We start from the raw sequence: 27,375 nt of genomic DNA on the forward strand, positions 1-27,375 counted from the left end.
GTACTTTGCAAATTTCAAAAATGCTTTCATGTGTATTATCATACTGAAATCTCACAAGATGAAACTCTCACCACTTTTCATAGGAGGGAGTCTTTGGGAGGGATCAAATGGCTTATTCCTGGCCACAATGCTCAAGGACAGTTGAAAAAGGACTAAAATAAAATTATTTAAACAACAAGTTCAATAATTTTTTTGAGAATCTTCCTCAACCTTCAGGCAGAATGTCTTCTCTGGTGGAAGATAGCATATAATATTCAGGACAAAAAAACCCCATGAAAAATATGCTTCAGATTCTTAAACTAAAATTTGGATTAAACATCTGATCTTTCTTTTTTACTTCTAGAGTCTTCTGAGATCTATTTAGGTTGAGTCCCACATGTTAAGAGCAGCTATTTCACCTTCCTTGCAGTAGAAACCTGGGAGAGTCTCGAGTGTCTTTCTAAAGCCTCTGGGCAAGATGAGATCAGAGGTGAGGTATTATTAGGAATTCTTCACATTTGAATTAACAAGCTGATTTCCACCATTACAAGAAGCTAGTCAGGCTCTTTTTCCCTTCCTCAGTGTCCCTTACAGATCAGAAACAGGATATGATTCAAAGTGATAAAATATTTTAAAGAGATGATCACGGCTCTGGATGGGAAGGAATTGAAAATACTATTTTTGAGATCTCTGTAGACTCAGAGAAATTTAACTCCTGGGAACGCTTGGAAGTTTTTGGAGATTAGTAGGTTAGCTATTGGTGCAGGACTTGGTCACCACTCTGAAAGATGTTAGGATGGGAGGGTGACTCAGTCAGAAAAGAATCCACCAGCCGTGCAGGAGACATGGGTTTGATCGCTGAATGCGGAAAATCCCCTGGAGAAGGAAATGGCAACCCACTCCAGTGTCCCTGCAGGGAAAATCTCAAGGGCAGAGGAGCCAGGTGGGCTACAGTCCATGGGGTCACAAGAGTCAGATACCACTCACTGACCAAACCACCATCAACACCCACTATAAGATGTTAAAACCTCTTGGAGATGACTGCCTGGTGGATCTAGAACAGCTAGATTCCAAGTGGCTATGATTTTCAGGTGTCTTAAAAGATCCTGTGTTTCAACATAGAGAACAAGCATATGGGCACCAAGAGGGGAAGTGGGGGGAATGAACTGGGAGACTGGGATTGACATATACACACAACTGTGTATCAAGCAGATAGCTAATGGGAACCTACCAATGGCACAGGAGGAAAAAAAGAAGGTACAATCTGTTTGTAAGACATTTACTAAGTTGACCTTAAAAATGCATTCCAATATACAGTAGGTGCCAACAAATACTGTTTGATTTCACTTCTCTGAGGTATGGAGAATAGTCAAAGTCACAGAGTCAGAATACACTGGTAGATGCCAGGGGCTAGGGCGGGGTGTGAGGAGAGGGGAATGGAGACTTAGTGTTTAATGGGGGCAGAGTTTCAGTTTAGGAAGGTGAAAAATTGGGGAGATGGTTGATGGTGAGAGTTGCACAACAACGTGAATGTTCTTGGTGCCACTGAACTGTTACCGGTAAATATTGTTAAAACAGTATGTTTTATATTATGTGACTTAAAAAAAACACACACAAAAAAAACCTTTAATTAAAAAAAAAGAAAAAGAATCCTGTGTCTGCAGGCTAACAAGGAAATCGCACAGCCCCTGGGCCCACCTTATGGCAGGAGAACAGGTACTTCAGTGGTGAAAACATAAAACAGATCCATTGCGAGAGCGCGCCCATGCCTAAGCATGTCTTAAAACTCTTCAATTGTGTATAACCTGCCTATCTGGACGGATGAAGACATAAATTCGAACTAAAATTTATTTAAAGCAGAAAAGAATACGTTTCTCATTCATCTGAACTTGTTGTTGAAGGTTCACACCTTTTACAGGGAGAGCATAATATTCATTGTGGCTTCAAAAGTGTGTGTTCCTGATTGCTCTGAGGAGGTCTATGATAATGGTAATTATAGTAGCTGATGTATCCTTACATAGAGCTTTACAAAGCCAAAAAAAAATACTCACTTTCACAGACCATTTGCTCCTCATAATAGCTGTGCCAGAAAATGAGGAATTATTATCGACATTTTCTATCAGGAGGTTGAGAATCAGAGTGGCTAATATGACTTGCAAATGTTAACACATCTAGCAGATGCTGAAAAAGTGATGGAAACTTAAGGCTTCGGGACTCTGTTTGCCCTGCAAATACAAGCATCGAACAAGCACAGTTCCATCTTCTCTGGATACAGCTCTGATGACGACAGACACTATGGAGATAAAGAACTACCTGTCTTTATTTATGGGCTTCTCTGGTAGCTCAGTTGGTAAAGAATCTGCCTGCAATGTACGAGACCCACATTCAATCCCTGGGTGGGGAAGATCTCCTGGAGAAGGAAATGGCTACGCAGTCCAGTATTCTTGCCTGGAGAATTCCATGGAAGAGGAGCCTGGTGGGCTGCAGTACTCGGGGCAGCAAAGAGTTGGACATAAGCGAATGACTAACACATAGACATTGGGAGGACATGGGGATTTATCCCTAAGAGATCCGTGATTTCTTTGGGGGATGATGAAAATGTTCTAGTATTGATTGTGGTAATGGTTGCGCAACTCTGTGGATACATAAAATCCACTGAATTATACACTTTCAGTGGGTAAATTGTATGGTATGTGAATTATATCTCAATAAAGTTATTATGTAAAAAAAAAAAAAAAAAAGATTGTGCAGGGAGGCAATAGGCAGATAAAAGTTAGAGCCTAAAAATAAATCTCCAGAGGTTAGAACATAAATGAAGTCTTCAATTCTGAGCAAACCAGTGCATGACATGACGTGACCACAACTTTTGCCAGATTCAATTTTCTCTTCCAGAACATGGACTAATAATACCTCATCCTATGACATTTCTCCACAGTTAACAAGAGGAGACAACAAAAACACAAAACTGTAAGTTATGAAACACTTCACAAATGAGAGTTAATTATTTCCTGTCCATATACAGGATTTCAGAAAGCATATAAACACTTTAGGTAGGGCAAGCATAACCTGAGGGAGAGAAAGCATAAAAATGCTAATCCCCAAATTGGAATTTTTAGTGCTGCATATTTGCATATAGCCTAAAATCCTTTTGAAAACAGCTAGAATGTGCTTAGTTACTTTTAAAAAAACTACAGATTGAGTTGTTATTAATTTATTATGGATGAGGCAATGTTTTCCTTTTAAAAAGTTTCCTTCTCCATTGTGCCAAAGGCACCCATAGAAAATTTACAGTGTTTTATATTCCATAGAATATGCATAGCGATATCAATAATAAATAGCATCTTCCACAGTATAGAGTATAAGCCACTCGCTCAGAGAGCAGAGTCACTCACTCTTGTTGAGCTAAAAATACCTCAGTGACAAATTTCAGGAAAGAAAGAAAAAGAAGAGAGTTCTGTGTTCATCACCCAAGAGTAGAACCCTGCCTGACTGAAGCACTGTGTCCTTACTATTCCTCCTCAGTGATGCTGACAGTCAACTCCCAACATACTCTAATACACAATGCTGTGCCCACTATTCCCCAATGCAGTGCATTCTTCATTCTCATAACAGAATGACTCTCCCTTGCCAAGCACTTCCACTTGGAAGAAAAATCTTGCATCATCTCAGTAACAGAAGACACAAAAGTTGACTAATAAGATGAAATGCTTATCATATGAACAAACACATGGAACTGATTTTAAGTCTTGGTGAGTTATTGCACATGGATGACGTCTCTATACCCAGCGTGCTGAGTTCTTGCTTGCATTAGGGTTTGTCTGAGGGCAGCAACAAGATAAGTGGATGACAATCTCAATGGCGTATTTCCCTACAATGTTGGCCTTTCCACAGGAAAAACCAAAGAAAAAGGAAAGTAATAGGAGATCACACGACATTGAATGATGAAGTTAAATGAAACCTAACTGAGGAACCAAGGAAAGAAAAAAAAATATTTCTCTGTACACATAAGAGTTAGATGACATTTAATGATTCTAAGACGTGATGAACATAGAATAACACCTTCTTTATTACCATTTGTGTAACCTATGGGGTATTAATTATTGACAATTAGATTGCCAAATGGACTAATTTGGCAGACTTTAATCTGAATTATTAGTGTATAAGGTTTTCATAGCATGTAAGGGAAAATGTATCATAGTGACAATAAAAAATCAAGTGCTTCAAAATGCCTTAACCTTCAAATCCTCTATGAAATCCCACTGATCTGGTGTGGCCAATGGAGCAGAAAAAATCCAACACAATGAGTTCTCCAGTTAGGTTTTAAATATTTGAGCTAAGAAAAAAGAGGAATAAATTCATGAGACTAATACAAAGAAGTGGCGGTCCTATACTGTATAAATTGTGTAAATTCGTGTCTGAAGGTGGTTAGAGTGACTTGGCACCTAAAACACTGGAGATCAAGTCTTTCCTCAGCAACTCTTTATTTGACCTTGGACAAGTCTCTTTATTTGAACTTCAGTTTCCAACTATGTAAAAGGCTGATGAGAACAGCTACATTTTTCTACTCAACATGTTATGTGACCTCAGAAAGTACATAGGAAATTTTATTGCAAATAGCTGTATGTGTGTATGTGTGCCAAGTATTAATGGTGATTTCATGCTTGTGTTGTGTGCGCGTAAGAGTAAATATTAGTTATTTCTATTTCCAAGTTAATTCTTATCTCCAAATTGATTTAATTCCACTCATGTCCTGTGAAATCTCCAAGAATTAGATAAGGGGATTTACGTATGCCCTGAACTATCACTCTAGGAAAGAAAAACATTCCTACCAAGTTAACTTCTCACTCCAGCTCCAAGTTGTTTAAAATTACAGATACAGTTTCTTGTTGAAAAATGAGACCACAATTTTTCTATTTGGAACCACAGGTTGGGTTTTTTAAAAAAAATGGAAATATGGATTTCCCTGGTGATCCAGTGGTTAAGACTCTGCTTTCACTGCAAGGGTGCATGGGTTTGATCCCAGGTTGGGGATCTAAGATACCACATGCCTCACAGGCAAGAAAACGAAAACTTCTGAATGTTTGTGGGCATAATAGTGTAACTGGCAAATAGGGCCCCCAAAATCCTACAGTAATTTTCTAATTAACCTTAAAAAGCCTTTACTATCATAATTATAAAGCCAGATAGTACCTGTCTTCATTAGCATATAATTTTTATGTTACTGAATCCATGTATAAGCCCCTGTGTCCTTATTTTTTGAAATAAAATGCTGACTCGAGAATTAATGATTGAGAAATGTGAAGATGTAGAACAAAGAATAGCTGTTGGGCTAAGGAACTGCTAACAATTTAGACTATAATTCTGCCATATAACAGAATCATCAAATTTCCAGTTTCCTGAAAGATACAGATAAAGGCTTGATACACATTCCTATTTTGTTTTTTCACAAGAAGCAGACCCCTGCCCCAGATGAAAACTTCTGACCACAAGAACATAGACCCTAAACTGGTTGAAACCAGAAGGCTGACGTTGCTTGAAACTTCATCCTGATGTCAACCAATCCAAGAACTGTCCACGGGCTGATCACACCCTGCTCCTTGAACACTATAGAACTCCTCACTATTCCCTCCAGGGTGGATCACAGGGTCTTTAGGGCATTAGCCCACTGTGGCCCCCTGTGCCTGGCAAAGCGATAAAAGCTACTCTTTTCTACTTCCCCCAAAACTCTGCCTCTGTTTCTATTCAGCACCGGAGAACAGAGGCCAGAATTCTGGCAACATTATCTTCTAGAAAACTATTTGCCATCCTAGGCTGTTCTTTGTGTTTTCACCTACATCCAGCTGGCTGGATTCATCCAAGAGCCCATTTATCTGTGGTTAATTTCTAACATTCCATGATAAGTAAGCTATTCAATTCTTTCCCCCTTTAAAAAATGTGACAGCATCCTTACTCACATGGTTCTGTAACATAACATACACTAACCATCAATAACTATGGTTTTTTCTCTGTACCAAGTAGATCGAGTGTCTCCACCTCCACTGCCACCACCTGGCCCAAGTCATCATCGTGTTACCTGGATTTTACAATAAGTATATATAGACGATCATCCTGCTCCCTTCTTTTAAAGAAAAAAAAAAAAGCATTTATTTATTTGGCGGCATCGGGTCTTAGTTACAGCATAGGCTCTTCGTTGCTGTATGCGGGTTTAGTTGCCCCGCAGCATGTGCGGTCTTACTTCCCTGAACGGGTGTCTAACCCAGTGTCGCTGCATTGGAAGGTAGATTCTTAACCTCTGGACCACGAGGAAAGTCCCATCCTTCTTGTCCCATCACAGCATATGTCCTGTGCTGTCTTGCTGTCTGCCTGGATTGCCTTTCTCTCAGAGAGCTCACTATCTCCCTTCTTGACTTCCACCAGATCTTTGCTCAAAACCACCTTCTCAGTGACATAACTGTACCCCGCATCAAGTTTTATGCTCATTCTCTTTCTTATTTTCATTGCTCTCCTCAGCACTGATCACTACATGGTCCACCGCGTGTTTTATTTGTTTATTGTCTGTCACCTCCTCCACTTCCATAAGATAAGCTTCAGCGACAAAAGGATTTTTGTCTACATTTTGTTGTTGTTGTTGTACTCCCCAGCAGCTAGGAAAGCACTGGGAATGAAGGATGTCTTCAAGGAATTCAGCATGAAAGAATGAACTGATTTCAGACAATGTAAGGGAAACATAAATACTCTAATTTCCTAGATCTGGGAAAATGGAAGTAAGAGTTCTCCTAGTATGTAGAGCAAAATTTCTATGGGGAAACTTGAGTAAAGAGCTTGCATAGAAATTACTTTGGGGAAAAATTGTACAGAAGTGGAAAGTACATTCATTTCCAATATTTATCTTTTAAATCTTAGTTAGTGTGTAGCTTAGAGTAGGCATGGATTTACCGGTGATTTTGCTGGAAAGCATACTAGCATGTATAGTGACATTTTGTAGTTGTTTGGTTCTAACCCAATACACCCTAGGAGGTCAGGTAGCAATATCTGTTTGGAAGATGTGAAACTCTAAGAGAAGGCATTGTGTCCAAGTGAATTCCAAAGGTGGGATCGCTGACCCATGCCATCAAAAAAATCTCAGATTCCTTAGTAGTCAAATGAGGATCAAATCACCATAATCATAGCCAAGTGAATTCATAATCATATAAATGGGAATGTATATATTGTTTATACAGATGGATGCCATATCTGAGAATACAAAGATGACAATAGGTTCATTTTCCAGCACTAGAAGAGTGGTTGAGGGACTTCCCTGGCAGTCCAGTAGTTAAGAATCCATCTTTCAACACAGGGAGTTCAATCCCTGGTCAGGGAACTAAGATCCCACATGCCATGCTCGCAAACAAACAAACAGAAGTCAAAAGAGTGATTATGAGTCAGCCGAGTTTCTCCACTCACCTCTGGATGAATTTGAGCAAGTTCAATTTCTGCACTCCGGTAACACTTAATTACTTCAATTTCTGCACTCCAGTTTCCTCCTCTACACTGCAGATAATTGTAATAGCGCCCTCATAGGCGCTAATCCTCCACTGTGAGGATTGCACGTGCTAATATGTATAAAGGATTTAGAGCAGAGGATGCATAATTTGCACTCTACAATTTGAGGGGCTAACTTTGAAAAGTATTAGTGTTTTAAACATCAGCTTCTGTCTATGATAGAGCGAAAACAAAAAAGTAAGAGTTCCTATCTCCAAATGGTTTCAAGAACACAGCGCAATACCATCCTCATGCCCTTAAAGGGGAAATTATTCTCAAGTATGGGGTACCCCTGGTGGCTCAGAAGGGAAATAATTTGCCCACAGTGAGGGAGACCTGGGTTGTATCCCTGGGTTGGGAAGATCTCCTGGAGGAGGGCATGGCAACCCACTCCAGTATTCTTGCCTGGAGAATCCCATGGGCAGAGGAGCCTGGTGGGCTATGTCCATGGGGTCTCAAAGAGTCGGACATGACTGAGTGACTAACACTTTCACTTTCACTATTCTCAACTATAATTTGAAATGGAGGGTGTAATCAAACCAACTGAGTAAAGAGTGAAACAGAAAGTGATGGATCCAGAAACCATGGGGCAGCGAATAAAGATTTCAGTAGGGGAAAAAAAAAAAAAAATACTACCCAGTAAACTGTGTCTGGGAAGAAAATGACTAACTCTGACCAAGAAAACCATAGCAACATTTTGTATTTTAAAAACATAACTGATACAACTGGCAAAACAGGATAAATGAGAATAATCCTTTCGGGTGTTTATTTTGACTCTTGCGTAAAATCATACAGCCTCACAGAAATCTATAAGCTGTTTCATCATATAAGCAATTCCAGCTATTTTACAGTTGCAAGTACACACACAGCAAGAAAGGGCAGAGGAACACAGCCTTTTTCTTTCTTATTGAGAGGTAATTTGTAAATTGTCAAACGGGTAAAGCACAAGCCTGAAATATCACATTTCCAAAAACACAGGTACTGGAGAAATCTGATTAAATGTGCCTCTTCACAGATTTCAAAAGAAATGGCTTGATTTTTCCTTGTAATCTTAAATTCTAGGCAATTTGACAATTAAGTGAAAGGACTCTGTTGAAAGTCCAGTAAATTCCACATCCTCCTATATCTGGCTGAAAACACAGAAAAAGTCAGGAGTTTGAACGTATAAAAACACAGCAAAGTGACTGCAATCATGGTAATGTTTAAGAAAAACTAGTTCAGAATATCCATGAGGTAGTTTGAGCCACTAGGAAAGAAGATGACATGATTGCAAAGTGATCCACCGTAATTAGGGGGCTCAATCCTCAATTTTGAAAGCTTAGAGAGAAGAGATTCTGTTCTAAAAGGGGCTGTGAGTCTGCTCTTCAAAACATAAAAATCTCATTTTGCCACTTTTCTCCAGTGATCTCGACTGCCTAGACTATAGAGTCTCTCCTTGGACTGAAACCTACATGTCTTCATAAGCTCCCCTGTTTGCCCTGTCTGGTTTCTTAATGCCCTCTTTGCCTAAATGTCACTGATTCTACACGGAGCTTATTTTACCATATTTTTCTCATGTAACATTGACATACTGACTTCCCCTGCCAGAAAGCTATTAGGGTCCATCGTTTTGACCAGGAAACATTATCACCGTAAGTATTTTTATTTGGGACTTCTCAGGTGGCTCAATGGTAAAGAATCTGCCCGCCAATGTAGGAGCCTCAAGAGATGCAGGTTTGATCCCTGGATCAGGAAGATCTTCTGGAGGAGGAAATGGCAACACACTCCAGTATTCTTGCCTGGAAAATCCCATGGACAGAAGAACCTTTTGGGCTACAGTCCATGGAGTTGCAAAGAGTTGGACACCTTTTTATCTGATAGAGTTTTTACACAGCAAATACCAAGTTCAGCCATTGCTCACTCTAGGAAGACTTCCTTAACCTCTCCTTTCTAACCTCTAGATTGTGTAGGATCTGATCAGATTCTGTGCCTTCTTCTCACCAAGTACATAGAACGAACAGTGAATGTTCATTTCTGTGCCATCACTGAAAGTGTTCACTTCAGTTCAGTTCAGTCACTCAGTGGTGTCCAACTCTTTCCAACCCTATGAACTGCAGCACACCAGGCTACCCTGTCCATCATCAACTCCCAGAGCTTGCTCAAACTCATGTGCATCGAGTCAGTAATGCCATCCAACCATCTCATGCTCTGTCATCCCCTTCTCCTCCTCCCTTCAATCTTTCCCAGCATCAGGGTCTTTTCCAATGAGTCAGTTCTTTGCATCAGGTGGCCAAAGTATTAGAGTTTCAGCTTCAGCATCAGTCCTTCCAATGAATATTCAGGATTGATTTCCTTTAGGATGGACTGATTTGATCTCCTTGCAGTCCACAGGACTCTCAAGAGTCTTCTCCAACACCACAGTTCAAAAGCATCAATTCTTTGGCGCTCAGCTTTCTTTATAGTCCAACTCTCACATCCATACATGACTACTGGAAAAACCATAGCTTTCACCAGGTGAACCTTTGTTGGCAAAGTAATGTCTCTGCTTTTTAATATGCTATCTAGGTTGGTCATAGCTTTTCTTCCAAGGAGCAAGTGTCTTTTAATTTCATGGTTGCAGTCACCATCTGCAGTGATTTTGGAGCCCCCCAAAATTAAAGTCTCTCACTCTTTCCACTGTTTCCCCATCTATTTGTCATGAAGTGATGTGACCACATGCCATGATCTTAGTTTTCTGAATGTTCAGTTTTAAGCCAACCTTTTCACTCTCCTCTTTCACTTTCATCAAGAGGCTCTTTAGTTCTTCTTCACTCTCTGCCATAAGGGTGGTGTCGTCTGCATATCTGAGGTTATTGATATTTCTTCCAGCAATCTTGATTCCAGCTTGTGCTTCATCCAGCCCAGCATTTCTCAGGATGTACTCTGCATATAAGTTAAATAAGCAGGGTGACAGTATACAGCCTTGATGTGCTCCTTTCCCAATTTGGAACCAGTCTGTGGTTCCATGTTCACCTCTAATTGTTGCTTCTTGAACTGCATACAGATATCTCAGGAGGCAGGTGAGGTGGTCTGGTATTCCCATCTCTTTCAGAATTTTCCACAGTTTGTTTGTGATCCACACAGTCAAAGGCTTTGGCATAGACAATAAGCCAAAGTAGATGTTTTTCTGGAAGTCTCTTGCTTTTTTGATGATCCAATGAATGTTGGCAATTTGATCTCTGGTTCCTCTGCCTTTTCTAAATCCAGCTTGAATGTATGGAGGTTCATGGTTCATATACTGTTGAAGCATCGCTTGGAGAATTTTGAGCATTACTTTGTTAGCATGTGAGATGAGCCCAATTGTGCAGTAGTCTGAAAATTTTTTGGCATCGCCTTTGGGATTTGAATGAAAACTTACCTTTCCCAGTCCTATGGCCATTTCTGAGTTTTCCACATTTGTTGACATGTTGAGTGCAGCACTTTCACAGCATCATCTTTTAGGAATTGAAATAGCTCAACTTGAATTCCATCACCTCCATTAGCTTTGTTCATAGTGATGCTGCCTAAGGCCCACTTGACTTTGCATTCCAGGATGTCTGCCTCTGGGTGATCACACCATCATGGTTATCTGGATCAAGAAGAACTTTTTTGTATAGTTCTTCTGTGTATTTTGCCACCTTTTCTTAATATCTTCTTCTTCTGTTAGGTCCATACCATTTCTGTCCTTTATTTTGCCCATCTTTGCATGAAATGTTCCGTTGGTATCTCTTATTTTCTTGAAGAGATCTCTAGTCTTCCCCATTCTATTGTTTTTCTCTATTTCTTTGCATAGATCACTGAGAAAGGCTTTCTTATCTCTCCTTGCTATTCTTTGAAACTCTGAATTCAGATGGGTTTATCTTTCTTTTTCTCCTTGCCTTTCACTTCTCTTCTTTTCTCAGCTATTTGTAAGGCCTCCTCAGACAATCATTTTGCCTTTTTACATTTCTTTTTCTTGGGGATAGTCTTGATCATTGCCTCCTGTACAATGTCACGGACCTCTGTCCATAGTTCTTCAGGCACTCTGTCTATCAGATGTAATCCCTTGAATCTATTTGTCACTTCCACTCTATAATCATAATGGATTTGATTTAGGTCATACCTGAGTGGTCTAGTGGTTTTCCCTACTAAGTCTGTTGAAAATGCATCTCCCACAAAAGTACTGTTTCTAATTTTATTTGTATTTTCAGTTTAGAAATTCTAAGTGCCTAGTAAGCACTCAGAATTGTGTGTTTCCCATTGAGAACACTTTCTGAATCATAAAAATAGAAGTTTATATAGGAGGGACCTCCCTGGTGACCCAATGGTTAAGAATCTGCCTTCCAAGGCAGGCGATGTGGCTGGATCCCTGGTTGGGGAACCGAGAGCCCACATGCCAAGGGACCACTGAGCCTGCCTGCTGCAAGGAGCAAGTCCAGGCACCACAACGTGGACCCAGCACAAGCAAAAGAAGAAAAATTACAAATGGAGCCATATCTAGACACATCATAGTATTAATAAAACTATATATCATCAAACAAAAAAAGTTTACATAGGAAACCCATATTGTTTTCTTGGAGGCATTTCTCTTTGCTAAAGACAGAGAGATATTTTCATTATAATCATTCCTTCAATGATTTTCATAATCAAGCATTTGGGTATAATTTTGAGGAAGTACCAATGAGTCCACTGGACTCACTTAATTGTAATATAATAGTCTAGCCTACTAAAGGCACCTTACTTTTTGCTGATGTGGTAATGATGGTCTATTATGAGTCCATTAGGGTATTCCTTATGGAACCAACACAGGAAAAAAATGCTGTAATTTACAGATTAATGTTTGGTTATAAAACAAAAAGCTTTTTCTTCCTCCTAAATGATTCTATGCTATCTGGTATCTGTCATGGAGAATGGGACAATGGGGGGAGGACAGACATTACAGTGAAAGCATAAGAGTGCAGAGAGAAGCAAAACTGAATACATTCAGAAGCTCAACTGGGAGCCATCTCAGATCCTGCTGATATTGGTTCCCTCCACTTTTCTGTGCCCTGTCCTTTTCTAGATTAAATTTCTAGAGCTTCCTAAAACCTCAGACTTAATAGGGACACTCACAGAAATATAATATAGAACTCATTTTCCATTGAATGCAAAAAAAAAAAAATGGCAGTAGAAAACAAACATTTATTATCTGAAGACTCCCATCCTTTACATTTAACCCCAAAGTTTTAAAAAAGGTGTTTTTCAAACTTATGGTTACCAAAGGGAGAGGAGGAATAAATGGGGAGATTGGAATTAAGATACACACACTATTATATATAAAACAGATAAGGAATAAGAACCTACTGTATAGCACAGGGAACTCTACTTAGCGCTCTGTAATGACATACACAGGAAAAAAAGATTCTAAAAGGGTGGATACATGTATATGCATAACTGATTCATTTTGCCGTACACCTGAAACTAACACAACATTTTAAACCAACTGCACTCCAATAAGTTATTTTTTTAAAAGGTGTTTTGCATTAAAACCAAAGTTAGTTTGCATTTTGAACTCTGCAGGACAGGAAGGTGGTGTGGGAACATCTTTGACATATGGCAATCTTAAAAAAAAAAAAGAACAAGATGGTGGAGGACTGGGTGGACACAGAGTACATCTCTCTCCCTGGATACATCAGGAATATACCTTCAGAGACAGAAGTGCCTGCAGAATACCAGTTGAGAATGGAGAGGAGTACCTGACCAGTGGAAAAGAATATATAGAACCATGCACAATTCGGTAGGAGGAAGGAACTAGGGGGAAAATCAGGAGTGTTAGTAGGACTGGGCCTGCCCTAGGCGGGTGCGGGAACTGAAGCAGGGGTCCAATCCCCACATTTGGGCAATTGGCTGAGTCAGAGGAGAAACATTTAAGGCTGAGAGTGAAACAGCTGATATGTGGCAGCCTAAATGGAATGAGAATCAGACAGTCCTTGCCGCAGACATACATACCCTGGTCAGGGACGAGGGTCCTCTGGAAAGTACAGCGGCTGGGAGCTGGAGTTTAGGCATCGTGGCGCAATCCCAGGGCGAGGGCTGCTCTTTACTGCGGAGAGACGTATCAAGGGGAGGTAAGGGAGGAGACTGTGATGGGAAACGCCTGCGGAGGAAAGCCGGGCAGCCATGGAAGCAAGGCCAGAGTGCTGAGTCACGCGTAGGGGGTGGAACCATCACCATAGCCTCTCTCTCCCCACACGCCAGCCAGCATCGGCAGCTGAACAATATAAACCTGGCCCATCAAATACCTGAAGCGCTAAACTACAGAGTAGGACCCCACCCAGGGTGCCCTTTTAAGTGCCTGGCGCCCGATATACAGAGAAGGACCCCAGCCAGGGGTGCCCTTCTATGTGCCTGACGCACCAAACAACAAAGAAGGACCCCAGGCAAGGAAGACCTCTAAGTGCCTGAACTGGTGGAGCTACGGAGAAAGAGTGGCCAAAGAGGCCTTCTGATCGCCAGCTACAAGAGGCTTGTAAAAAGACTCTGATAGGCCATAACTCCTGAAACGGAGGCAGTCGTGTCCCTGTGCACTTGGCGCTTCCAGGAACCCCACAGGTCAAGCAGCTGTGCCCACTTCGAAGCTCAACTCTCACTGGGGCAGTTGCCACCGGCAAAAAGCAGTCTTGCATCTGTGCACACAGGGTCGCTTAGGTAATCTCCAACTCTTTGCAACCCTTTAGACTGTGGCCTGCCAGGTTTCTCTGTCAGGGAGAGGGGTTCTCCAGACAAGGATACTGGAGCGTGTTGGCCAATACTTTTCGCCCTCCCCTTCTAGAGCGCTACATTTCCTGCTGCTTTAGCCACCAACTCCTCTGAGTACCTGGCGCTGCCAGAACCCCTGCGACCCAAGCAGCTGCACCACCTCCACACCTCGCCCTCACAGGGGCAGACCCAAGTCCTCCAGGGCAGCCTCAGGAGCAAACACCAATGGAGGACCCACATGCAGAGGTGGAAATAAAACCGCAATTGAAACCCAGAGGCAGTGTGGCTAAGGAAGAGGACCCAAAACCTTCCCGCCAGCTATACAAGCTGCAGATTAAATTCACGTGATCAACTACTAGACTTTGTGTCTAGGGAATATATAAAAGGTCATTGAGAGCTCTCAAAAGAAAACACGCAGTTCTGATAGCTGTGGACATTGGTAGCAAGAACATGCAGGAGTAGGACCAGATTAGAATCTAAGCTGCCCCCACAGCAGGTCCAGAGATCAGCGCAGTGTTGGAGGGAATCCTAGAGAGGCGAGGTGAAGGGGCTCTGACAGCAGTGACTCAAGAAAAACATCTATTATTCTTATGTTTTGACTTGTTCTGTAGACTCTTTTGGATTTTTTTTCTTTTCTTTTCCCCCTCTGTTGTAGTTGTTGATTTTATTGGCCCTCTGAAATCTAATTAAACTTTTGAGCATTTTTTTTTCCAGTCACATTTTTTATTGTTGTTATAAACCTCTGCCTCTACGTTGGGTTTTTGCAGTTCTGTGGAGTTTTCTTGTTTTTTCTTTTCTTCTCTTTTTTATAATTTTAACTTTTTAAAACCTATTATATTTTTTCTACATTTATTCCTTTGTCTGCCTTTCCTACTGTGCTTTTCCCCTTTAAGTTAATTTTTAATGTATATAAGTCTTCTTCATCAACTTCATTAACTTTGAGTATGTATTCTTTCTTTCCTTTCTTCTCAACATTCTTATTAATTTTGTTTTCATTGCTTTATTCCCAACTTGGCACCTTGCTTTAGTTTCATTTTCCAGTTTGTGCTTTAGTTAGTTTTGTTCTTAATTAGTAAATATAATTTTTGGTTTCCTTTGTTCACCAGGTCAATCTATTGTACTTTATTTTTGTTGGACTGTTTTGATTTTGCTTATGGGAATATATGTGTATGTATATAATCAGTCACACTTTGTATTGTTGTTATTGTGAGGCTGCGCCATGACAGGCAGCCTAGATTAGGAGTAGGCCTGGTTTTCCAGGGTAACATGATTATCAGGCCACCTGGAGCCAGCCAATCAATATGCGCCCAGTAAGGAAAAGGGACCTATCAGGGGAAAGCTGAAAAGCCCGCGAAAGCCCAAGTTTGAAAAAAGCCCGCGAAGGTTTGAGCCAATAAGATTACTTTGCAAACATGTAACCAATCCGCTTAAGCCAGCTACCAACTGCTTATGCACACCGTATAAATTGGGTAACAGCTCGGGCTCAGTGCTTTCTGACCCTGCACCACTGCGTTGGTTGCAGCAGTAAGCCCTGACTCGAGCCAGCAATAAACTTCCCTTTTTTTGTGAGTTGCATTGTCTTGGAAGCCTTCTCTCTTCCCGCTCCGGGATTCGGACATCGGGTATAACAGTTATAAACCTCTGCTTCTATGATGGACTTTTGCAGTTTTGTGGAGTTTTCCTTTTTATCCCCTTTTTCTTTCTTCTTCCATTTTTTTTTATCCTTCCTCTTTTTTTATGATTTTAAGTTTTAATTTTTTTAAACCTGTTATATTTTTTCTACCTTTATTCCTTTGTTTGCCTTTCCTACTGCACTTTTCCCCTTGCAGTTAATCTTTAATGTATATAAATCTTCTTCATCTACCTCTATTTAACTTTACATATCTATCCTTTCTTTCTTGTCTTTCTGTCCTATCCTCTCAACATATGTTAGTTTTATTTTCATTGCTTTATTCCACACTTGGCATCTTGCTTTAGTTTTGTTTTCCTTTGTGCTTTAGTTAGTTTTGTTCTGGTAGATATAATTTTTGGTTTCGTTTGCCAGATCAATCTATTGTACTTTATTTTTGTTGGACTATTTTTATTTTCCTTATGGGGAGATATATCTATATATATATATATATGTGTGTGTATATTCAGTCACACTGAATGAAAACAACTGACAAAGGATTAATTTCCAAAATATACAAGCAGCTCATACAACTCAAGGCCAGAAAAACAAACAATCCAAACAAAAAGTGGGAAAAAGACCTAAACAGACATTTCTCCAAAGAAGACATACGAAAAGATGCTCAACATCACTCATTATTAGAGAAATGCAAATCAAAACCACAATGAGACGTCACCTCACACCAGTCAGAATGGCCATCATCAAAAAGTCTATAAACAAGAAATGCTGGAGAGGGTGTGGAGAAAAGGGTACACTCTTGCACTGTTGGTGGGAGTATAAATTGATACAGCCACTATGGAAGACAGTATGGACATTCCTTAAGAAACTAGGAATAAAACCACCATATGACCCAGTGATCCCACTCCAAGGCATATACCCTGAGGAAACCAAAATTGAAAAAGACACATGTATACCACTGTTCATTGCAGCACTATTTACAATAGCTAGAACATAGAAGCAACCTAGATGTCCATTGACAGATGAATGGATAAAGAAGTTGTGATACATATACACAATGGAATATTACTCAGACATAAAAAGGAACACATTTGAGTCAGTTCTAATGAGGTGGATGAAGCTAGAACCTATTATACAATGTGAAGTAAGTCAGAGAAAGATAAATATCATATTCTAACACATATATATGGAGTCTAGAAAAATGGTACTGAAGAATTTATTTACAGGGCAGCAATGAAGAAATAGACATAGAGAATAGACTTATGGATATGGGGAGAGGGAAGGAGAGGGTGAGGTGTATGGAAAAAGTACCATGGAAACTTACATTACCACATGTAAAATGGAGAGCCAACAGGAATTTGTCGTATGGCTCAGGAAACTCAAACAGGGGCTCTGTATCAACCTAGAGGGGTGGGATGGGGAGGGAGATGGGAGTGGGTTTCAAAAGGGAGGGGATATATGTATACCTATGGCTGATTGAGGCTGAGGTTTGACAGAAAACAACAAAATTCTGTAAAGCAATTATCCTTCAATAAAAAAATAATTTTCTTATAAAAAAAAACAAAAAAACACAACTCATGGATTGAACCAGGATTGCACAGTGTGTGGTCTGTCACAGGCCACATTAAGAGGAAGCCCCAGTTCCTCAGCTTTACTAGAAAATTACTCACTAGATATTAATATATAAATGTTCACTTTCACATCCACAGTGTCTAATAAACAGCACAAAGACTTGGTTTTCCTTATGTGATTTCTGCTACTAAGAATATCTATCTTCTGCCTATCTCAAGTCTGTCTTAGTTTCTTCATAGCCAATCTCAATTCTTTCTTGCTCTGTAGAAGCTTCCCTGGCAAGCCCAGAACTCACTCATCTCTCCTTCAAAATACGTCAGTGCTCAGAGATCATAACATGTAACTTGACATCAAATTACATTTGTCATACTGTAATCTGAAGTTACTTGAGGACAAGACATAAATCTCAGTTGACTTACAAACTCTTCCATTAAAATATCAAACGTTATGAAGTACACAGCTCTTCACATTCAAGGTACATGCTGACTGCTTTTCTGACACTGGGTGTTGAGTTAATTGGTAGTAATCTAACTGCATGTGTTAACCCATAGGGCTGGGGGTGTTTTCAGGTACTATCAACAGTGAATTGAAACAGATTACATAATAATGGCATATAAAAGAGTAAAATTGTAAAATAGACATCAACTACCACTTGGAAATTTTAATTATTGAGCTTGACTACTGAATACAGATTCTAAGTATCTTACAAATAAAGAATATCCATTTTGCTTTAAAATTTAAAGTAATTCTTCAAATAAATTATTTCAATTACTTCAAAAATTTCAAACATATCTTGAACATCAAAATGCCCCATTCTGCTGAGTTATGTAAAAATATGACATGTGGGTACTTATATATTTTGAACTGTGGTGTTGGAGAAGACTCTTGAGAGTCCCTTGGACTGCAGCGAGATCCAACCAGTCCATCCTAAAGGAGATCAGTCCTGGGTGATCATTGGAAGGACTGATGTTGAAGCTGAAACTCCAATACTTTGGGCCACCTGATGCCAAGAGCTGACTCACTGGAAAAGATCCTGATTCTGGGAAAGATTGAGGGCAGGAGGAGACAGGGACGACAGAGGATGAGATGGTTGGATGGCATCACCGACTCGAACATGGGTTTGGGTGGACTCTGGGAGTTGGTGGTGGACAGGGAGGCCTGGAGTGCTGCAGTTCATGGGGTCGCAAAGAGTCGGACATGACTGAGCAACTGAACTGAACTGATATATTTTTCAATAAAACGTTTTCAGTTATGTTTTTATAAAATTCATATATAGTCTCCAAAGGGATATTTCTTCCTTTAAGCCATTTTATATAAAAAATAATTCATGTCAATCAGATCTCTCATACATCAAAATTGTAATGGAGAGCCATTAAATCTTAAGGAAGCCAACAGAACACAGTTAATGTCTGCTTGTTTCTAATAGCCTATTACAATACAACGACTGAGCTTAAAGAACCAATAGGTATAGATAACACATCTGCCATAGATTTGTTTTCCCTTCAGTTACCTCAAACGAGCCTTCAGAAAGAGCAAAATTGCACTCAATTCATGGATTAATTCTCTAATAAATACTTGAATACTTTGTGTTATTGATTAAATTGGAATCATAAAACTGTGGATAATAAACATTTAGGAGGAATTCTTTGAGAAAGTTTAAGAGCATGATTTGTATGTTTGCCCAGCTGAAGAAGAATGCATCCCAAATACACATTTAAAAGTAAAGAAGAGAGTAGTAAATGGAATAAAAATATATAGAGGTAAAACACAGCATGATCATACAGAAAGAATTTCAAGAATGTTTGAGTGAACAAACTAGTTAAATGAAAATATTTAAAAACAAAGGATTTTAGAAATAATACCTGATTATAAATTAAAAAAATACATTGACACCTTCCCTACAAATGAGGAAAAAATAGGAAAATTCACCTTATTCCCCTTTAAAACAAAGATATAAAATCTAGTACCATTCACATCTGAAAAAGAAATATGAAGAAACATAGGTGAGTTTAGAAAAGACCATAGATAAATATTAAACTGTTATGTCAGATATTAAGCTCAAGAAGTCAGAACTGCACAGTCCCAAAATTTGAGGGGTAAAATATATCAATGGAACAGGATGATAATACCCATAATAAGCTCAGTTCAGTTCAGTTGCTCAGCCGTGTATGACTCTTTGCAACCCCCATGGACTGCAGCATGCCAGGCATCCCTGTCCATCACCAACTCCTGGAGCTTACCTCAAACTCATGTCCATTGAGTCCATGATGCCATCCAATCATCTTATCCTCTGTCATCCCCTTCTCCTCCTGCCTTCAATCTTTCCCAGTGTCACGGTTTTTTCAAATGAGTCAGTTCTTCGCATCAGGTGGCCAAAATATTGGAGTTTCAGCTTCAGCATCAGTCCTTCCAATGAATATTCAGAACTGATTTCCTTTAGGATGGACTGATTGGATCTCCTTGCTGTCCAAGGGACTCTCAAGAGTCTTCTCCAACACCACAGTTCAAAAGCATCAGTTCTTCAGTGCTCAGCTTTCTTTATAGTCTAACTCTCACATCTATACATGACTACTGGAAAAACCATAACTTTGACTAGGTGGACCTTTGTTGGCAAAGTAATGTCTCTGCTTTTTAATATGCTATCTAGGTTGGTCATAACTTTTCTTCCAAGGAGTAAGCGTCTTTTTTATTTCATGGCCACAGTCACCATCTGCGGTGATACTGGAGCCCAAAAAATAAAGTCTGTCACTGTTTAAATTGTTTACCCATCTATTTGCCATGAAGTGATGTGATCACATGCCATGATCTTTGTTTTCTGAATGTTGAGTTTTAAGCCAACTTTTTCACTCTCCTTTTTCCCTTTCATCAAGAGGCTCTTTAGTTCTTCTTTACTTTCTGCCATAAGGGTGGTGTCGTCTGCATATCTGAGGTTATTGATATTTCTCCCAGCACTCTTGATTCCAGCTTGTGCTTCATCCAGCCCAGCACTTCTCATGATGTATTCTGCATATAAGTTAAATAAACAGGGTGACAATATACAGCCTTGACATACCCCTTTACTGATTTTGAATCAGTCTGTTGTTCCATGTCCAGTTCTAACTGTTGCTTCCTGACCTGCATACAGGTTTCTCAGGGGGCAAATCTGGTGGTCTGATATTCCCATCTCTTGAAGAATTTTCCACAGTTTGTTGTGATCCACACAGTCAAAGACTTTCGCATAGTCAATAAAGCAGAAGTAGATGTTTTTCTGGAACTCTCTTGCTTTTTCAATGATCCAACAGATGTTGGCAATTTGGTCTCTAGTTCCTCTGCCTTTTCTAAATCCAGATTGAACATTTGGAATTTCATGGTTCATGTACTGTTGAAGCCTGGATTGGAAAATTTTGAGCATTACCTTGCTAGCGTGTGAGATGAGTGCAATTGTGCAGTAGTTTGAGCATTCTTTGGCATTGCCTTTCTTCAGAATTGGAATGTAAACTGACCTTTTCCAGTCATGTGGCCACTGCTAAGTTTTCCAAATTTAATGGTATATTGAGAGCAGTACTTCCACAGCATCATCTTTTAGAATGAGAAAGACCAGAGATCTCTTCAAGATAATTAGAGATACCAAGGGAACATTTCATGCAAAGATGGGCACAATAAAGTACAGAAATTGTATGGACCTAACAGAAGCGGAAGATAATAAGAAAAGGTGGCAAGAATACATGAAAGAACAAAAAAGATCTTCATGACCCAGATAACCAGTGAGTTATCACAGTGATCACTCACCTAGAGCTAGACATCCCGGAATGTGAAGTCAAGTGGGCCTTATGAAGCATCACTATGAAGAAAGCTGGTGGAGGTGAAGAAAGCTAGTGGAAGAAATAGTGGAGCTATTTCAAATCCTAAAAGATGATGCTGTGAAAGAGCTGCACTCAATATGCCAGCAAATTTGGAAAACTCAGCAGTGGCCACAGGACTGGAAAAGATCAGTTTTCATTCCAGTCTTGTAGAAAGACAATAATAAGCTCAGATGCATTTAAATGTAGATATGAATATAAATGTAGATACAATTAGCTGTAGATGTAGGTATACTTATGGAAGCTGATACACACACACACACACATATAGGAACTTCCCAGGTTACTCAGTGGTAAAGAATCCACCTGCAATGCAGGGGTCATGGCTTAGATCTCTGGGTCGGGAAAATCCCCTGGAGAAGGAAATGGCAACCTACTCCAGTATTCTTGCCTGGAAGATCCCATGGGCAGAGGAGTCTGGTGGGCTACAGTCCATGGGGTCATAAAAGAGTCAGACACAACTTAGTGACTAAACAATAGCAATAGAAATATAATACCAGTATTTGAAGTTGAGGAGGCTATATTTTAGTCTTCATCTTACTCATTCCCACAACTGCATTTCATATGGATGATCATACCCTGCCTCTCTGAAACATTGCTTTGTGTGGCTTCTCTTTATTATCCTTCTATTTCACAAACTATTCCTTTGCAATTTCTAGCTAGTCCATCCTCCTCAATCTGATCTCTACAGCATGCAGTGTCTTGAGGCTCAGTTTTGGTTCTTTTCTTTTTTCTGTCTATACTTAATCTCCAGAAGGTCACACAAACCCCCTTGGAGGTAAATAGCATCTGTATCAGTGCTTCTTTAATTCTTTGTATCACTTCTTTTGTTGTTGCTGTTGTTCAGTTGCCAAGTCATGTCCAACTCTTCGTGACCCCATGGCTTGCAGCACACCAGGCTCCCCTGTCCTTCACTATCTCCCTGAGTTTGCTCACACTCATGTCCATTGAGTTCGTGATGCTATCCAACCATCTCATTCTCTGCCACCCCATTCTTCTCTTGCCCTCAATCTTTCCCAGCATCAGGGTCTTTTCCAATGAGTCAGCTCTTCACATCAGGAGGCCAAAGCACTGGAACTTCAGCTTCAGTATCAGTCCTTCCAATGAACATTTAAGGGTGATTTCCTTCAGGTTTGACTAGTCTGATCTCCTTGTAGTCTTGTGCCCCCTCCAATTTATCAAAAATTGATACTTTTGTAGCACATGACTACCATGTGATTTTGATGGCACTCAATAACACCAATTCTAAGCAGCGTCTCAGTTTTGACATTTCTTGGGTTTCTTTATACTAACAGTTCACACACTAATGCGTGTGCATGCTAAGTCACTTCAATCTTGTCTGACTCTGCGACCCTGTGGACTGTAGTACACCAGGCGCCTCTGTCCATGGTACTCCCCAGGCAAGAATACTGGAATGGGTTGTCATTCCCTTCTCCAGGGGATCTACCTGACCCAGGGATCAAACCTATCCCCTGCATTGGCAGGTGGGTTCTTTACCACTAGCACCACCTGGGAAGCCCTCACACAGTAATACTAGATGATAAAAGCACAAGGAATGGCCCTGGTCTAAACAATGACAACTCCCTCATGTACATCTCTACTCCTGATCTTTCCTGTAGCTCCAGATCCAGATTATCTGTTGAACTTTCCTGGTTGGATGTCTAATTTATACGTTAAATAGAATAAGCCCAACTGGGTGCTCTTGATTTTCTCAAATTCACTCTTTCCAAAATGTCCCCATCCTAGTGAAGGGCATTGATATGCACTGCATTTCTGTGGCCAAAGGTGCAGAGTCACAGTTTATCACTCTTTCTCCTATGCTTCACTATATAAATCTATATATTGACTATACCTTCAAAATGCATCCTGAACACAACATTGCAAAGCAACTATATGCCAGTAAAAGGTAATTTTTAAAAAAAGGATGTTAGAGAAGTGGCAAATGTACTTTTTAGGAGTTTTAGCAACTCTTCCAGGACATACATTTTCACTGAATTAATGACCTTTCCCAGCCAGAACAACCAGTCTGTCACAGAAGGGAAAAACTCATCACCAGAAGAGACGTTAGCTCTTCAAAAAATAAAATAAATTATTTATTATCTAAATAATAATAAACATTTTTATTTATTTAAATAAATAAATATATATTTTAATTTATGGGGTGTGTGGGATGTGTTGCATGGAAAGCATTTATTACTTTCCTAAGTATAGGGGCTCAATAAATGATAGTTAGAATTGTAATTGTTGTTCTTGTTGTTTTGAAAATTGTTGTAGTTATAGTCTGATTCATTTTGGTGGTGATTTATGTCTTCTATTATCCACTGATTGTTGACCTTTGTTCTATTATCTGTGATCAAGTAGGAAAAGTGTCCATTTGCCATAGAGAATCTTCCTGAATCTTAGCAGAACTCAGAGGGATTCTGTGAGCTTTGCTAAGACCTTCCAGTGCCACATACCCTGGAAGTTAGTGCAAAACTGGAAAACAGCAGCTCACTCAGCAGGGTCAAAGGGAATCCGTTGACACAGCTTAATCCCAGGTAAAGGTTGATAAACGCATACAGGATGCTTAAAATGAAATAAAACGCAACAGTCTGTCGAGACTGCTGGGAAATTAAGAAAATATTTTAGCAAAGAAAGAGGAAAAGGAGGGAAGTACATATTTACCTCAAATGATCCAAATCTGCAAGTGGATAAGCAATTATTTTTTTAATTAAAGTTAAACCTGTGTAAAATATTCAGCAAGTACAGATGAGTATGAAATTAAAAATCCTCTATCCTTAGCTTACCCTTGGAAGTAATTAATTTTTGGAATTCTGTTCTCATTCTTTTGGTGATTGGCTACATATACTTATTCCCTCTGCTTCTTAATGTTCTGAAATTTAAGATTTACTTGTTTGTTCCCTGCTAGAAGATGAGGAGTTATGATCACTTCCCCTGCTCTTGTTTTTCTTCTCTTAACCACCTGCCAGGTTTCATTTTAATTTTGCTTTTATACATCTTTTGGCCACCTTTATTTATTTTTAAATCCATTAACCTTTTAGGCAGTGTCACTGCTGCCCTCTTTACAAAATAAAAATAAATACAAGCGAACAATTAAGCATCTCTACACTCTTTAATTTATTTTCCTCCTTCTGATGCGGAAACTCTTAGCTACACTATTATTTCCGTCACTTAAAAGTTTACAATATTTATTTTCAAAACTCTAATTCTACTTTACATTTCAGTGTTTGTCTCTAATTTGTCTTTAAAAATTGAAAATCAGTAAACAGCTTTCTGTTGCTAGTATCACATAAATGGCATTCAACCCCTTGGGTTCATAGCAAAGCGGAAATAATTCTTTTCACACCAATGTTCTCTAGAGAAATTTTTCAACGTATTAAGGTCAAATGTATCCTCCTTTCTTCTCTCCATCATTTTCCCCAAATCATTCCACTTTTTGGTTTTCCTTATTATTTGAGCCATGACTCTCTCGTACAACATATTTTCCATAGCATTTCTAATTGCATTTGTGCTTGTTGAGATGGATTATGCCTGTTCTTCACCATTTTACTAAGAACATCCAGTTGTTTTAATCATATTATTTGTTAAAGGAGCAATGGACAGAGAACAGGAAATTTATTTTCACTGTTCTCATCATCTAGAGTCCACTATTTCTAGGAACCGATATTCTCCTAATTTCTTCCTTTTTAAATATTTTCTACATAGCCGTGGAGATTTTTCTCCCTTCAGGACAGGGTCAAGCACTCATCTTCCACTAGTGGTTAAGACAACAGTTGCTGGTCTGGATCGAAATGTTGCCACACAGAAGACATAGCTATATACTCAAAGATATTTGATTCTGTAATACTTTGAGTCCCATCTTGCTTATCCTTAAAGTGTCTGCTAAGTCGTGTCAGTCCTGTCCAACTCCTTATGACCCTATGGACTGTAGTGGTTTGGGTGGACTCCGGGAGTTGGTGATGGATGGGAGGCCTGGCATGCTGCGGTTCATGGGGTCACAAAGAGTCAGACACGACTGAGCGACTGAACTGCACTGAACTGATGGACTGTAGTCCACCAGGCTCCTCTGTCCAAGGGGTTCTCCAGGCAAGAATACCGGAGTGGGTTGCCATGCCCTTCTCCAATCCTTAAAGTGGTCACTGTCCTATATCTTAATCATAAACCTGAATCTAATTAGATGATTTTAGAAGTGGACAAGACATGTGAAGTTTCTCTTCCTTTAGTTACTGAAGCTTTCAGGCTCAATGGAATTTCCTTGCTTCCAAGAATACAATTATAATAGAATTCAGTTTTGTATTAATTGCACATAATATAGTAACTTCTTAACATCTCTTCCCCTAACCTCAGTGAATCTTACACGGCAACTGCCCTTATAAATGCAGATGAGGAAACAAAAGCAAGCAGATTTTCTCGACATTACAAGGCATAACCAGGACTTGAACCTAACATCTAAGTCTACATCTGGTTTACAACGTCTGAATACTAAATTCTTAACACTTAACATCTGGTATTCTTTCTACCTTATCACAGAATCATTTCTTAGTGCTCTGCTTTGGAAGTTGAAGATGTGAGAGACAGGGAAACACTTTAGTAATGTGTCTTGAAATGCATAGATTGTCAAGCAAATAGTGGGAAAAAAATTATGACTAAGCAATTTTTTAATGTGAGAATTTGGGATAAACTGTAACATACAAAGTGATGTAAGGATCTGTGTTGTGAACTAAGACTGCATGTGATGTTTGTATACTTCTGACTGTGAAACCTTTAATAAACTTTCTCAAAATTGTGTTCCAAGGAATATTTTTTCATAGGATACAACAATGTATTATCCAAACAGTGCCTGTGTTGAAATGAACTTAAGCAACAGGAGGTCAAATTAGTTAAGCAGGTTTGTTACTACTGAGAAACAGAGCATTTCCTTCCATATCAGTAAAAAAAGGATGTCACAGTCATGAGTGACTGCAGTCCTTCAATGTGAGCTGGTGAGTCCTATGGGAACTCAGAAAGGAGAAGAATACCTGTGATTTAGCAGCCATCAGACTTCAGCCACTCCTTATGGTGAGTGCAAGGGAGCTCAGGATGTGAAAAACTGAGGCTATGGATAGCCGAGATGCATATGAAAGGAAGGAATTCAGAGAGCCCAAACTCTTGCATTTTCCCACACACAGAACAGTGCTATTTCCTTAACATGGGATATCTGTTTTTTGTTTTTTTTTTTAACTAACAAAAATACACTTGATTTTCAGACTACCTGCCCTTTGTTGCAAACTTCTATATAATCTGACTCCTCCTTTCACATTCACTGAGTGTTCCCTCAGGGTTACTTGAGATTCTGCCTCCTGGGCTTAAAAGTCCTAAAAATTCCTACTGAATAAAACATAACTCTCAACTTTAGGTTGTGAATATTTTTTCGGTCAACACTACTGATAAATGGAATATTTCCTGCCACATCAGTAAACAAAGGGTGTCACAGTTATCAGCTATTACAGCCACTCCAAAGGTGAGCTGGTGAGCCCTGAAGGAACTCAAGATGTGAAAACACAGGATGCTGGCCCCAAATAGTTAGGGTGCATATCAAAGGAATGATAGCAGGGAGCCCAGGCTCTTGCATCTTCCCATACAAAGAAAAGCACTAAATTCCTTAACTTGGGATATCTGGTTTTCTTTAATTAACAATAATCTTTTGATGTTCAGACTACTTGCCCTTTGTTGCAAAACTTCTATTTAACCTGGCTCTCCCACCCCTTGCTCCTCAGAGCAGTACTCCCAGGGTTCCTTGAGATTCTGCCTCTGCGTTTGATGTCCTAAAAATTCCCACTGAACAAAATATAACTCTCAACTTTTAGGTTGTGAATATTTTTTAAGTCGACATTACCAAACCTTTTGAAATTACAGATACATGCTATTGTGTATTATGAATCTCCAACTGTGAGTGTGAGGGAGTGTGAATGAAGTTCTCCCCAAATTACATCACCACAGGACACTTCTTTCTTAGGGTGTCATGCTAGGCTAGTGTGGAACCCACACTGCACCACAGCCTACACCAAAATAAGAGGCCCTCCTTGATGCAAGGAAAAAGTGGCTCATGATTCAGGACTGCAAAACAGAACATCCTCTCTCCTC

The sequence above is a fragment of the Cervus canadensis genome, chromosome 22 (genome assembly GCF_019320065.1).
Source record: "Cervus canadensis isolate Bull #8, Minnesota chromosome 22, ASM1932006v1, whole genome shotgun sequence".
Lineage (NCBI taxonomy): Eukaryota > Metazoa > Chordata > Mammalia > Artiodactyla > Cervidae > Cervus > Cervus canadensis.